The following is a 14,191-nucleotide window of genomic DNA, read 5'->3' on the forward strand; positions in this document are numbered from 1 at the left end:
TATATAAACTATTATTTTTGACCTTAGAAAAAATTTTTGGAAGCTGTATATTGAAGTCCATTATAAAATTTGACAGAAGATAGAAGAGCATTTATGATCCCAAGTGAATTTTTTCATACAGGGGATTCCCTTGTGTGCTCTATATTATCACCTTTGAATTTATTTGTTTCCTACTTAGAAGATGTGTTATTTACTCAGTAGAACTTCTATGCTAAAAACTCGGTAGAACTTCTATGCTAAAAACACTATAAGTAATTTGAGCTTCATGTATTGTAATTGAAAGAACATTACTTCGAAGCAATATGGATTCTGCAAATCCTGATAATACATAATCACTGTAGCTGTCTTATATTTTACTAGATGCTTCATGAGCACAGTTAAATGTATGTCATTTCCAAGACTGCCACCTACTGAATTTCTACTAAATAGGATTCAGTATCTGTATGAAAGTACACTTACACTCTATCAATATTGCTGTTTCTATGAAATGTCTTCCTCTGTAGTCTCTGGCAAATAGAACTTAATGCAATTAGTTGATGATTTATTGCAAAATAGGGTTCCAGAGCAGCAGAAAGGAAAAAAGAAAGCAAAGCAAAATAAACAGGTAAGCAAATATAAAATGAGATGTTTTGAACTAATTGTAGAGGCACATTCAATCTACGACTGGAATTAATAATCATCATCTCCTTACTCTGTCATCATTTTTAGTATGTCCTTGCTTTTAACCACTGCTTTGGCTGGTTTGGGTTGCTTGCTGGTTGTTGTAGTCAGGGATTACACAGGAATAGATTTAATATAGGAATCATAATTTATAAGATTATTTATAATGTTCACCCAAAGAGTAACATGCAAACAAGTGCAGGATATCGGTCCACACACTAGAGATCCAAAAATTGCAGCTGAGAGCCTGGATCCCATGGCCATATCCCATACAAGTCCAGCTGAAGACCTAGAGCCCACAACAATTTCTCATGCAAGTCTGTCAAGGACCTGTGCTGGGAAGGCTCAAAGATCACTAGTAGAAGCTCCAGAGCCTGCACCGGTGGGATGAAGATCTGCGCCAGTAGGCTGAGGGCTATGCAGTGGAGCCAAGAAGAGATGCTCAAAGTAAGGACCAAAGCTCCCCTGAAAAGAACTGCAGCCATCTTTTGTGACAGCAAGGACCTGAGCTCTTCCTAGTTCACATCAGGAAAATCAGCAAGACAAGCTTCTCCAGGAGAATAAACAGCACGCCTTCTTCCCCTCCTGAGGGTAAGAACTATCCTCAGGTGGACCATCCATACTCAGCACCACACTTACTCCATTCAGCTGGGTGTACAAGTTGACCATTAGTTAATTCACCACACTGGTGGGGTGACCTTGACCTTAATTCTATGTGGTCTCAGAATGTAGTTACTGCAATTACCATTTGCAATTGTTACTGAGCATGAGGTACCAGGTGATAACCCCAGGAAAACACTCAGAGGCAGACTTTTACTCTTGTCCCATTACATATTTGAAAACCTAAATCTGCACAGTAATCCAAGAGGATACCAGAGCAAAAACGTAATTCTTTTTACTTAATGAAAGAAATGGACTTTACCTATGATCTATTAATAATTATAACCCAAAGTCGCCCAATGCTAGCTGTAAATTCCAGGGCATGCTCTTTTACAGTGTCTCTTTTAAGAAATGTTTCCTAGAAAACAGAATTCTCAAAACAGTATAATCTAAATTAGTGGTGATAATGGAGAAATTAGTTTACGGATAACAAACAATTTTTATTCAATAATCTCTCCCGAAGAATTTTGGACACTTAGCTACAAACAGTATATTACAAATTCCCTGCATATTCTGTGTTGTTAACTGCAGTAATCCGCTCTTATATTGTGAAAGTCCAAAACTAATGTCTTGAGCTGATTCTTCTATTATTCTATCAAGGTAACTATTCTGGAAAAGTTTAGCAAATACTGTTATCAACAACAGTCACAAGCATTTTTTAATAGTTGAGTTTATAAGATGGATCAGAGTAACCATGGATGGTCTATCTGCTCAGAGTTGCTTTGACCAGTATCACACAAAGTCTTTGATGTGAAAACAATATTAAAAATTACTTTTCATTTACTCTCCTCACACTTATAGTCCTATGTGTTTCAATAAAAGGCTCATTTTTAAAACACTCACAACATTTTCAGACAGCTGCAACATTTTCAAGAGCTTATTATACATCAATGAGATTCATAGTTTAACAAGTGTGTTCAAAATTCAATAAATATTTATATTTTTCCTATCCTCTGTAAGTAACTGAACTAAAAAGCCATAGATGAATTTGTTGTTTCATTTTTGTTCTTTCGCTACTCTAAAACATGACTAATATGATTCTATTTAACACACAGACTCTCTCTTACACGTTGCAACATATTTACTTTAACTCAACTACAAATTTGAGTGTAATGTTCTCATTAAAATTACTGTTCACACAATTATTAATGCCATATTCAGAACCAAAGCTGTAAATTACAGGTGATAGAACTGTGATGTCAGAATATTTGGAAAGAGGAAAATGAATATTTCTCTTTTCTAGAACATGTATCATTTGATGTCAATGAAAAATGAAAATTTTTATGCCTTTAGTCAAGTTTTAAGTTTTCAGAGGCAGGAAGCTCTGATGTACAATTGTACTCTATGATTAATATGGATAACAGTCATGTACTATAAATTATAAAAAATTGGAAGAAGCGATCTTGAAATTCTTCCCAACAAATACATGATAAATGTTTGAGGACATAAATATTTGAAACAAATTGAAATATTATGAAATGTATCCATATATTGAACATTACACTGTACCCCCATTATGTACAACTTAATAAAAAGCTTAATCATTATGTTCAAAGTTCAGAACTTTTAATAAATTCAATGTTAATTATATTAAAATATGAGGAATATTGTGTTTTTATCCAAGAAATTTGCATTTTACAAAAGACAGTACTAAAATCTATTCAATTTCTTATTTAATTACTCTGAATGCTTTTCCTCAGATTTATGAAAATTGAACGTTTTTGTTTGATCAAAAGGCATATGTTGACACTCTGGGGAGCTGAGACAGAAGGATTGCAAATTTGAGCCTAGCTTTGGCAACTTAATTAATTAGTGAGTTCCTTTCTCAAAATGTAAAATTGTGCTGATGTACCTCACAGTGAAAGACTTGGATTCTATCCACAGTACTCAGAAAGGAAGGAAGGAGAGAAGGAAGGATGGAAAGAAGCAAGCAAAGGAGTGAGTGAGGGAGGGAGGAAATGAGAAAAAGAAAGACAGACAGACCAAAACAAAGCAAGCAAGCAAGCAAGCAAGCAAGAAAGAAAGAAAGAAAGAAAGAAAGAAAGAAAAGAAAGAAAAAGAGAGAGAAAAAAGAAGAAAGGAATAGCGTACTTTGAAAACTGTTGGGAAAGAAAGTTTAATAAACAAATATAGGGATCATTAGATAATGTGTGGATTAATGAACAGTTTGTTAATTTATGTGATATAGTTTTATTTTATTATTATTATTTTTTTTTTGGGTTTTGGTTTTTCTCCAGTACCGGGAACCGAACTCATGACCTTGCGCTTGTCAGGCAGCTGCTTTGCCGCTGAACTAAATCCCCAGCCCTTATGTGATATAGTTTTAAACAACCACTGTTCTCCAAAGAAATGCAAGGAGAATGTTCAAGAATTAGAATTAAGAACTTAGCTAAGGTAAATACTCAGTAATGAAGTGTCTACTATTTTAATATGTCCATTTCATAAATACATGTATATAAATTGGTGTTTCTGGAATAAATGCCACATCCTAGGTATCTATATCTAATTTTAATTTTTTAAAACATTATCAAAATTTTCTATTTAACTTGAAAGTTATAGATGTTAATTATAAAAAGTAAATATGACAAGTATAATGAAAAATATAAAGTAACCCCCTGAATATGCAACCCAAACACTCATAAAGAAGAGCAAAGTGAGACAGGGAGCTCAGAATGCCTCATTCTGAATGTATGAAGCACTACATGAATTGTGAATGGCCAGTCAGGGTGTCTTTGTGTTATTACAATGCACCTGCGGCCAAAGAGGCTTCCTTGCAGACTTTGGTTTATCCACACTATCAATAGAGATTTAAGCAATGCTTTGTTGACAGGAACATGGTAATTATGTGAAGCAAATCAATGATATTGATTTTACTATATCTGATTTCTGCCTTGGGATTAGCAACTTAGACATATGTCCCATGATAACCACTGAACATGATTTCTTGGCTCTTTGCTCATTTTGTTTCTCATGTTTTCCCCTCTCATAGGCTATTAGACTCTCAGGAAATTGTATTAGCACACCGATTCCTTTGGAACACAGAAAGTAGTTATCTCACGGCTGCATTCATCTTATTTAGTGGAAATATAAATTTTAAAAAACGAGTTTCATATATTTCATGGCATTTGTACTTTGTCTTCTGAGAAGTGTCTGTTTCATTTCAGTTGCTCATATTTTGAGTGGGTCTTTCATTCTGGAAAATCCGTTATTTAGTTCTGTATATTTTTAGATATCAGTCCTTTGTCCAAGGAATAGGGGACTTTTTTTTCCCCATTGTGTAGGTAGTCTCTTTGCTCTATTGTTTCCCTGGCTGTACAAAAGCTTTCTAATTTGTATGACACCATTTGTTGATCCCTGATGCTCTTTCTTGGGCAATTGGGGTTCTGTTCAAAATCTGTCTATGCGTATGTCTTTAAGTTTTCCCTATTTTATCTTCCAGCAGATTGCTTCTGATTAAACATTTAGGCCTTTGATCCCTTTTCATTTACGTTTAGTACTTCATGAGAGATATGGGTCTGGATTACCTCCTCTGCACAGTGTAGCTAGTTTTCCACGCACCATTTTTTAAACAGGCTTTCTTTCCTCTGGTGTATCCTTTTGGCTCTTTTGTCAGATGACTGAATGTGCCTGGGGTTGTTTGCTTTTGCATCCTCTGCTCTGTTCCATTGATCTTTACTTTTGTTTTTGTGCCGGTCCTTTGCTGTCCTTATCAATACCTTCATAGTATAACTTGTACTCTAGGACTGTAATGTTTCCTGCTTTGCTTTGCTTCTTTTACATCTTACAACCATACCTGAAATGAAATGAATTGGACACACAAGCTTCACTATCACATGAGAAATGGAAGATATAAATAGAGAGCAAAGTAAAGGATAAAGAAGAGGAAATAAGGAGGTAGATGTTTTGCAAAAAGGAAGGAGATTAAGACATGGAGGGAGGTGGAGTGGGAGGAGGGAAGGGGATGAAAAAAGAACCAAGATGTGTTATACACATGTGCCAGCTCTTCAGAAGGATTGTAACCATTATGTACTGCAAACATGTACTGATAAAAATGAAAATTGAAAAAAAAAATCCAGTTCTAAAGAAAATAGATCAAAGCATTGTCTTTCCCTGTGTATTTCTAAATTTTATCATTCAAGGCATATGTTAGGCAGTTGGAGACACATATATTTTCTTTGTATGATTCTAAAATTATTGTATGATTAACTGATCTAAGTCAGCTTTGTTACCTAGAAGTTAGCAATAGGAGAAGCTTGTACTTAGAGTCCCAATTCGTAATCTCTTCTAGATTCTAGTGGATGAAAGTTCCAGATAAAATACTTTCAACTTCCTGATATTTATTAAACACTTTTGGTTTTAATAAGGTGGTATAAAATACTATATACATTCTGTTCCTATCTGCATCTCAATATTACTGTTCTTTTAAGGATGCATAGTGATAGGGTTTGGATAAATGTCTCCAAGCTTCCCCATTTTAAAAGCTTGTTCTGTTCTGTGACACTACTCAGAAGTGGGGTTACCATTAAGGAATAGGGCCTGGTGGGAGGCCCTTGATCAGTCTAAGCAGGCTTTCCAAAGGGAGAGTGGACCTCTATCCTTTGGCTTTGAATCTCGCTCCCTCTCTCCCTCCCTCCCTCTCTCCCTACCTCTCTCTCTCCTTCTCTCTCCCTCCCCCCCCTTACTCTCTCCTAAGCCTTATGAGTTAGAAGTTTGGAAGCTTTGTATGCCCTCACCGCTTTGCTGCTTCACAACAAACCCTGAAATAATGGGGTCACTTTGATCATGGACTGGATCCTCTAAAACCATGAACTAAAATAAACATTTTCTCTTTGGCATTTAATATAACAATGGAAAGCTGACTGGCGCATTTCATTGCTTCTCTGTCTAATGCCATCTTACATGGTAGAAGAGATGGATAAAAGTAAAAGTTCTTTAAAAAATACAGTATTAAAAATACAGTAAGAATATTTAACATGAACTCTACTCTCTTAAATTTAAATGAATGATACAACATTGTAACTATAAGTAATTTTGTATTGTAGATAAATAGAATTTATGTAACTTATGGAACTGACATTTTATATCCATTGAATAGCAGTTTCCTATTTACCCTCCCCTAAGTGCTATGAATTTTCTTATTTTTGATACTTCATATACATGAAATATAGAGTCAGCTCTCTATGACTGACTTAGTTAATTTAGTACACTTTTCCTCCATATTTTTGCATATTTCAGGATTTCCTTCTTTTTACAGGCTAAATAGTATTATACTATATGCGTAAAACATATTATCTTTATATATTTATTTGTGAATTGCCTGGATTTTCCATATCTTGAGTAATGCTGCAGTGACAATAAGCATAGGCATAAATACATCTCTTCAAGAGCCAGTGTTATGGTTGATATATTGTGTCAACTTGAGAAGTCTAAAAGCTTAACTAAGTAACTCTGCAGTTCTACTTCCTGGGGTGTAAAGGGCCTGTACTTACTGCTCTAGGATATTGTTCATTGTATCACCTTGAGAAGTTTAGAAGTTTAGCTAAGTGATTTAAAAGGGGGCCAGAGTCCTCACGTTGTAAACATCCTAAGCCTGTGCAAGAGGAGGGCACAGAGATGATGTGAATGCTACACCCACATGAGGGCAGGTAGCCTGCATACAATATAAGGGAGGAAAAGAGGCTTATTCTCCCATTTTGCTCTCACTGTTTTTGTTATCATCTTCTACCATGAACTGTTGCCCCTCTGCCATGCCACCCTGGCTAGGGGCCAGCTAATTATAGACTGAAACATCCACAAACTGTGAACTAAATAAATCTTTCCTTCCTTAACATTAGGTGTTAGGTACTTTGTCTCAGCAAGGAGAGAAACGTAATTAGCACAATCCTGTTTCAATTGTTCTGGTTAAATGTACATATTAGAATTGTGAGATCATATGGGGATTTCACTTTAATTTTTTTAAGGAACCACTGTAGACATTCCTCATTTGATGGCTACACTCCATTCCTGTGACTAGCTTATGAAGTGAATTTGTCATGAAGAATTGGAATTGAAGAATTGTATGCAGTATGCACATTATAATATTCAGAACAAAGAAATTATCAAAGTTAATTCCAACTTGATGACTTTGGTTTTATTTGCATAATTTGTCCATGCAGGACTATAATGTATGACAGAATATAAAACTACAGCAGTGTGCAATACAGTCAGCAAAATTTACAGTACTATATAAACAAAGTGTACTGTTCAAAAGAAGACATTGAGACTCTGTGAATAAAGGTATATAGCTCTCTATAAAAAAGACAAGTTATTTATTGGAGTGGCAGATTTTAAGTCTTAACAGTCATTCAACAGGTTAGTCCTTAAATGAATATCTGTATACTATTTTCCATATTGATTGTATCATATTGTATTTCTATCAGCAGTGCAAAGTAGTTCCAATTTCACCAAGTCCTTACCAATACATTTTTGATATTATTACAATGTTTGTGTTCTAAAGAGCTCAACATACATAATTAGAGTTATTTTCTATGAGATGCTATACAGTGATTAATTGTAAGCTTCTTATATACAGATATAAATGATGTGTATTGCTTCATATTTTGAAACCATTAATCTAAATCGAGAGTTTTGAAAATTTTTTGGAAAACTAACAGGAAGAAAAAATACAGTGATTCAATTAAAATATTGATAACTTTCATTGACTTAGCAGTTTCCTTCAATAAATTATCGTATTTCTTTTCTACAACTATTTCAATGACTATTATAGATTTAAATGCTTAGTTTACTGAACACTTATCCCCTTATAGTTGGTATTACCAGATGTATTACAGAACAAAATTTAAGTTGGACCTGAGATTTACATGTGACTTCCCAAATCATGTCTTAGACAGGCATTGGTTTTCTAAATATTGAAACATGGATTTTTCACTACATGTGGAAACTATATGTACTATGTGACTATATAAAAAATAGTCCTTATAATATATTTATGCATTCATCACACTGAAGTTATGTTCTTTTTATAAATATCAAAACTTAGTATTTTATCATAGATACATTTAAAGTGCAATTTTTTTTTTTAAAATGTATATCTTATTTGGTGTTTTTGACAGTCAAAATGGTATGTAATAGAAAAATTCACTCTGTAAACCAAAGGAGATTTTATGACAAATTCAATCAATTTCTTACTGCCTATGGGAATGTAAATGTTGAAAATGTTTAAGGGATCCATCCCACAAGATTAAAAAGAGCATGGAATAGATAGTCGAAATCATTAATTGTTGCAATAAGTGTTTTCTTGTGTCTTTTTAAAATTATAGAATTTTATTATATGTTGTGTAAAAATCAAGCATTTCGAATTGTACAAATCTCTCAAAATTTTACTTTTGGTGAATAGAACTTTATGAAAATGCTGATGTCTTTGAAATAAACACAGCAAAATGAGTAATGAGAATAATCTTAAAACTTGTATCTTAAATAATTCATTTCAAAAATATTTTCCCAAAAATTTTTTGATGATAACTGTATGTACTTGGAACTTGGAAAGACTGTTGACCATTTTATTTTTAAGTAAAACTTCTTCATTTTTATGTGCATATATTTTATTCAGTGTCAACTATGATACATGTTGTCTTACAAATTCTCCTCAGTAAAGCTAGACCACGATACTTTTGAAAAATATTGTTTGGTGAGTTGTGACTATGATCCCAGAACTGGAAAAATAAAACTAATTTATAACCTTACTTTCATGGAAAGAGAAAAAACAATCAAATAGGCCTATAACTGTGGTAATCATACTAAACAATTAACAGTTACTGAAAAAATACCTTTGTCTGTATAACTATAAAAATCAAATAGAGTTTAAGTTGGAGCCCTCAAGGGCAGACCTTTCCAGTTTATGATGTTTAGTCATTATATGCTACAAATTACTCTGACGCTATTAGAAGTTAATATTATACCAGAAAGAAATAGACATTTACCAATTTCCTGATTTTACAAATCATAGGGATGGAACTCTGGGGCAGTTTCAAACTGCCCTCCTTGGACAGGGAACCAATTCTTTTAGTTGTCTTTTATGTTATTTTTCAATATATGTTAAAGATTTGCAGAAATAAATTTACGGTGGGATCCTAAAATTATAAAACCCACTTCACAGATAAACGATGAGAACTACACACATAAATGATATTAATTGTTCTATATTAGAGCATCTGGATTTCATGTGGCAAAGTGAAGATTTAATATTCCAAGAGGTGAGTGTGTGTGTATGTGTGTGTGTGTCTACTTCCAAAATTTTTGATATTTTATTTATGTTCAATATCTTCTAATCCCTTTTAGAGAAGAAAGTTAAAACATCTTGCTTTGGTGGTTTATAGAGTCCTTTTTCACTGTAACATGGTTTTCAATTCGTTCATCTTTTTCTAGTCTGCAAATGACTCTTCAGTGACATTATTCACATCCAGTAGTGATTGTCAGAGTTAGAGAATTTTACAATAGAATTAAAGTACAATTGTTAGGTACCAAATCTATCTCAAACATGCTATCTTCTATTAACTACTTCAAAAATGTTTGCAAATAAAAATACCCTGCTTTTTAAGCTACACATATTTTCCTTGGAAGTAGTTTTACATATAAGCAATATCAATCTGAGTCTGCTTACTATAGTAGTAAGGCATTCTGTTTTGAGTGTTTTTCTTAGTGGCCATCTACTTAATTGAGAGAAGCCTTTCTACTGATTTCTGGAAACACATAATTAAAAATATTATCCACAACGTGCCAGTACTACAAAAACAAAACAAAATAAACCAGCATAAACCTTATTACCATCTTCTGTTTTTTTTAATACATGTGACAAAACTGACTTGCCAACATTTATGTAGCTGGAAATAGAAGTTAAGGATTTCTTATGAAGTTTATTTTCATTATAAATTAAAAGTTGATGATCATAACATGTTCCAGTTTGCTTTTTTCCATGTCCCCTACTCCTAGATATAGATTAAAATTCTATAAATGGGTAATATTTTTCATAGCTTTGTAAAATAATTTAAAGCAAAATCCTGTGTAAATATGCAAACACTACAAAATAATGATTGAAAGTATAAAATTATCCAAAGGATAAATAGAAATTTTGCCATACTTCAGAAACAGACTAAAGGCCTGAGCTTTGATCTGTGGGTTTCTTAGTACAAGTGAGATTAAATGAATTTGATTTTTGCCTCCCACAACTTAACCTAAGTTTATCATTTATCCTGTAGCTTCAAAATGAGAAACAGTAAAATTCTCATTTTAAAATGATTCAATCTAATTTAAATTGTTAGAAAATACAAAAATTACAGAAAATGATGTGCTGCTATCTCAGAGCTTTTACATATGCTAATCCTTACTGTTTCTGCCAAATATTCTCAGATCTTATTCTCTTATCTCCTTTAAATCTTCGCTCATACTTTTTTTACTATGCCGATTTTGAATATACGATTATAAATTCCTCTCCTGATAATACTCATCCCCTATAACTTCATTTCTTATGGTTTCTGTAGCTTAAAACTTTCTCTTACTGTACTACAGAATTTTTCCGATCCTTAAAGTTTGTCTGTTCTTTTTCTCTACAGCATGCAAAAGCATAGATTTTTTTCCTAATGCAGTTCTCCATTATGCACCAAAATTCTAGAAATTTAGTGTTTGGAACATAGGAGATGATTTATAAATATTTTTCAAATGTTTTAGAAAGCATACAACATGAAACCTTATAGGGCAGAAGACTGACTCCATTCTTCTAGATTCCTATTTATGTGTTTCTCTGACATATAGCATCCACTGTTATTTTTAACATACACCTAGTTTTTATCATAGAATTCCTATTAGATGGTATATACTTAGTCATTATGTGAACTTTGGAATTTTGCTCCCTTATATATTGAAGCATATCATTACTTAATATTTAAGATGTTCCAGTTTAAGAAGGTGTAATTGCTATCCACTTAGATATAAAACTTTCCTTTACAGGTATAAAAGCTCACTATTATCCAAGAAACTGTCCATCTACAAAATGAGTACAGTAATTTCTACATTCACATTCTGACTACATGACCAAATACTTTCACCATAAATTTCAGATACAGGATAAAATCATGTATTTACAACAAAAAATTATGTAAGATAACTTATGGTGCTAGTGTTTAGGAGAACAAAATTAGAAATAATCAAATCCTTTTTAGCAGAAAATATACAATAAATTCATACAATGGAATATTATGAACCACAAAAATGGAGAAAGGCATTTCTATGCACAGAAAATATGCACTGGTAAATGTGAAAAAATAGGCTGCAGACCTCTGCATCCAGTATGCATTGAAAGCAAACCTTTTAGAGCTTTCAGTGGTACAAACAGCCAGCTGCAGCACACGTGCCATAGGTTCACCACCGGTGAAGTATAATAACAACAGAAAACAGTGTTTTCAAATTAGAGTCATTCCAGGAGCTTGTAGCAATAAAGCTGGAGGAGTGGACTAGTGAGAGAAAGAAAATTCTAGCCAGGGCCCAGCAGGTGTCAGAAAGCTAGTTCCATGAGAGACATAGACTGTTGATTCTATTTAGTCTTTCCACCTACGAATACATTTTCAAATTCATGGCAAATCTAGGGTAAAATAAATCTAAATAGATAATAGCAAAGATGAACACTTTATATTTTGATCTTAAAATTCACACTATAAACATTAGAATACATGGTATGAAAATAGCAGACTGCTTTGAAAATAAGTCAATGCCTTGCTGTCCTTGTTAAACATATTGAAATATTTTATGATGTTTTTACTTTGTTCTGTGAAAAAAATTATTATTCAAAATTTGATTATAAAGGATAGAGGAACATAACTCCTACCTACAAGAAGCTTATGTACATAAGACCAGATTCACATTCTGGGTTTTTTTCTTTATGCTGTAAGTTCTCAGTCTGAGTGGCAGCACTAGCGAAGTGAAAAGAATATTCTGCCTCAGGTTCACAACTTACTAAATGTTTCCCGATATTCTCAACCATTTCCTTGCTAATTTTATTATATGATTTGGGTAAATGTATTTCATATTTAAAAGTAACCTAATTTTCTATTTTCATATTGTTTGAACATTTAGTCTTTCATGTGTTACTAGTAATTCATAGTTTGTTATTTTGGTTTTTTTTGTTTTGTTTTGTTTTCTATTACCGGGAATCAAACTCACGACCTCGCGCTTACCAGCCAGGTGCTGTGCTGCCGAGCTAAATCCCCAGCCCCTGTAATTCATAGTTTTTATAAACCAAAGAAGAAATAATGAGGAGATAAGAAGTCAAACTATTGATTATATCAACATATAAATACACCTGTTACCTCTAGTTTAAGTCTCATAACTAAATAATTTCTTCAAAACAAGTATAACTAAAGCTTAAAATAGTCCAAGAAATGTGCTTTTGTACCTCATAGATCTATATCTTTATAATTTTTCTTTTAATAAAATCTGTGAGGATGTGTGTTGAAACTGGAAACCACTGGTAGGGACACAATTTATTCAGTCAATATTTGGTATTGAAGTTCATTTCCCTAGTTGCATTGGTCTTATTTTTCTACCTTCCAATCTGCAGTTTTTAGATTAAGTTTTCTAGATAAAACAATGACTATACATTCAGTACCATGTGCAGTGGTATTTAAAATCAATAAATACATAATATTTAGAAGAGTTTTCAAAACAAAGTATTTCCCTTCACATAGCTTCTGATATTATAATCTTATTTCAATGAGAACACAAATGGTGTGGGAACTAGAGAAATGCATAAAAGACCAAAGATTTATGAATCTACACACATTTGCGTACTGATATCTCAACTTTTCTTCAGTATCCCAATGTAGACTTCTCTTAACATACATCGGCAATTCTTTTCTTCACATTTATCAACAATGTATTGGAAGGTGACTTTTGAAAATGTACATATGTATCATAAAATATATTATTATTCATGTAAATTAAATAAATATTCTGAACAAATAATAAAAATAAATATAGAACATTATATATGACACCAGGAGAGTTATTACTAATAAGAAATTAATAAAGAAAAATAATTTCTCATAGTGACATTAGATTTTACAATGATACGCCTCCATATTTTCTTTATTTGGTTAAGTGCTCAGCAAGAAACACTACAATAATTTATATTTTTACTTCACTAAATATTGAAAACACAATTTTAATTTGGGCAGAGCTATCAGGGAAATATGTTGACAGTTATCCTAATATCTTACTTCCAAATATTTACTACCATTGTTTAAGAACTTTTGAAAACACTTTATACTTAATGTATTGCATGATTAAACAGAAATATATATTTATGTATCTTTAAAAATGGTTACACATTAGTATGGAGTAGAAAAAGATCCAGAGAAATGGAAACAGCAACAAAATAATAATAGTAACAATATAGCTAACCTACCTTATTAAGTGTTAACAATATTATCAGTGTTAAGTACCTATCAGATACTGTTTAAAGTGTTTCATATGAAAGATATCTGTCTGCAATATAAGAATGAATTGATACATTATCTCAGTATTTCACTTAAATAATGTTTTAAATTTCATTCAAACACTTTGTACTAACTGGATAAGTGGTAGTCAGTGATTTATAATTTGATTGATACCACACTAAAGTGTCACAGCTGCACTTCCCTGATCAAAATATTATTTGTGTTTCCAAATTTCAAATATATAAAATGGAGTTAAAATAAGCCACATTTTATTGATGTGTAATTTAAAAAATTTTGAAAGTAAAATTCAGGATGTTTTAAAAATACAGAAATTAAAAATACTATTTATTTTAGAATAAAATTAGTGTATAATATAATACTATATC

Source organism: Chinchilla lanigera, unplaced genomic scaffold (genome assembly GCF_000276665.1).
Source record: "Chinchilla lanigera isolate Chin_1 unplaced genomic scaffold, ChiLan1.0 scaffold00005, whole genome shotgun sequence".
Classification (NCBI taxonomy): Eukaryota; Metazoa; Chordata; class Mammalia; order Rodentia; family Chinchillidae; genus Chinchilla; species Chinchilla lanigera.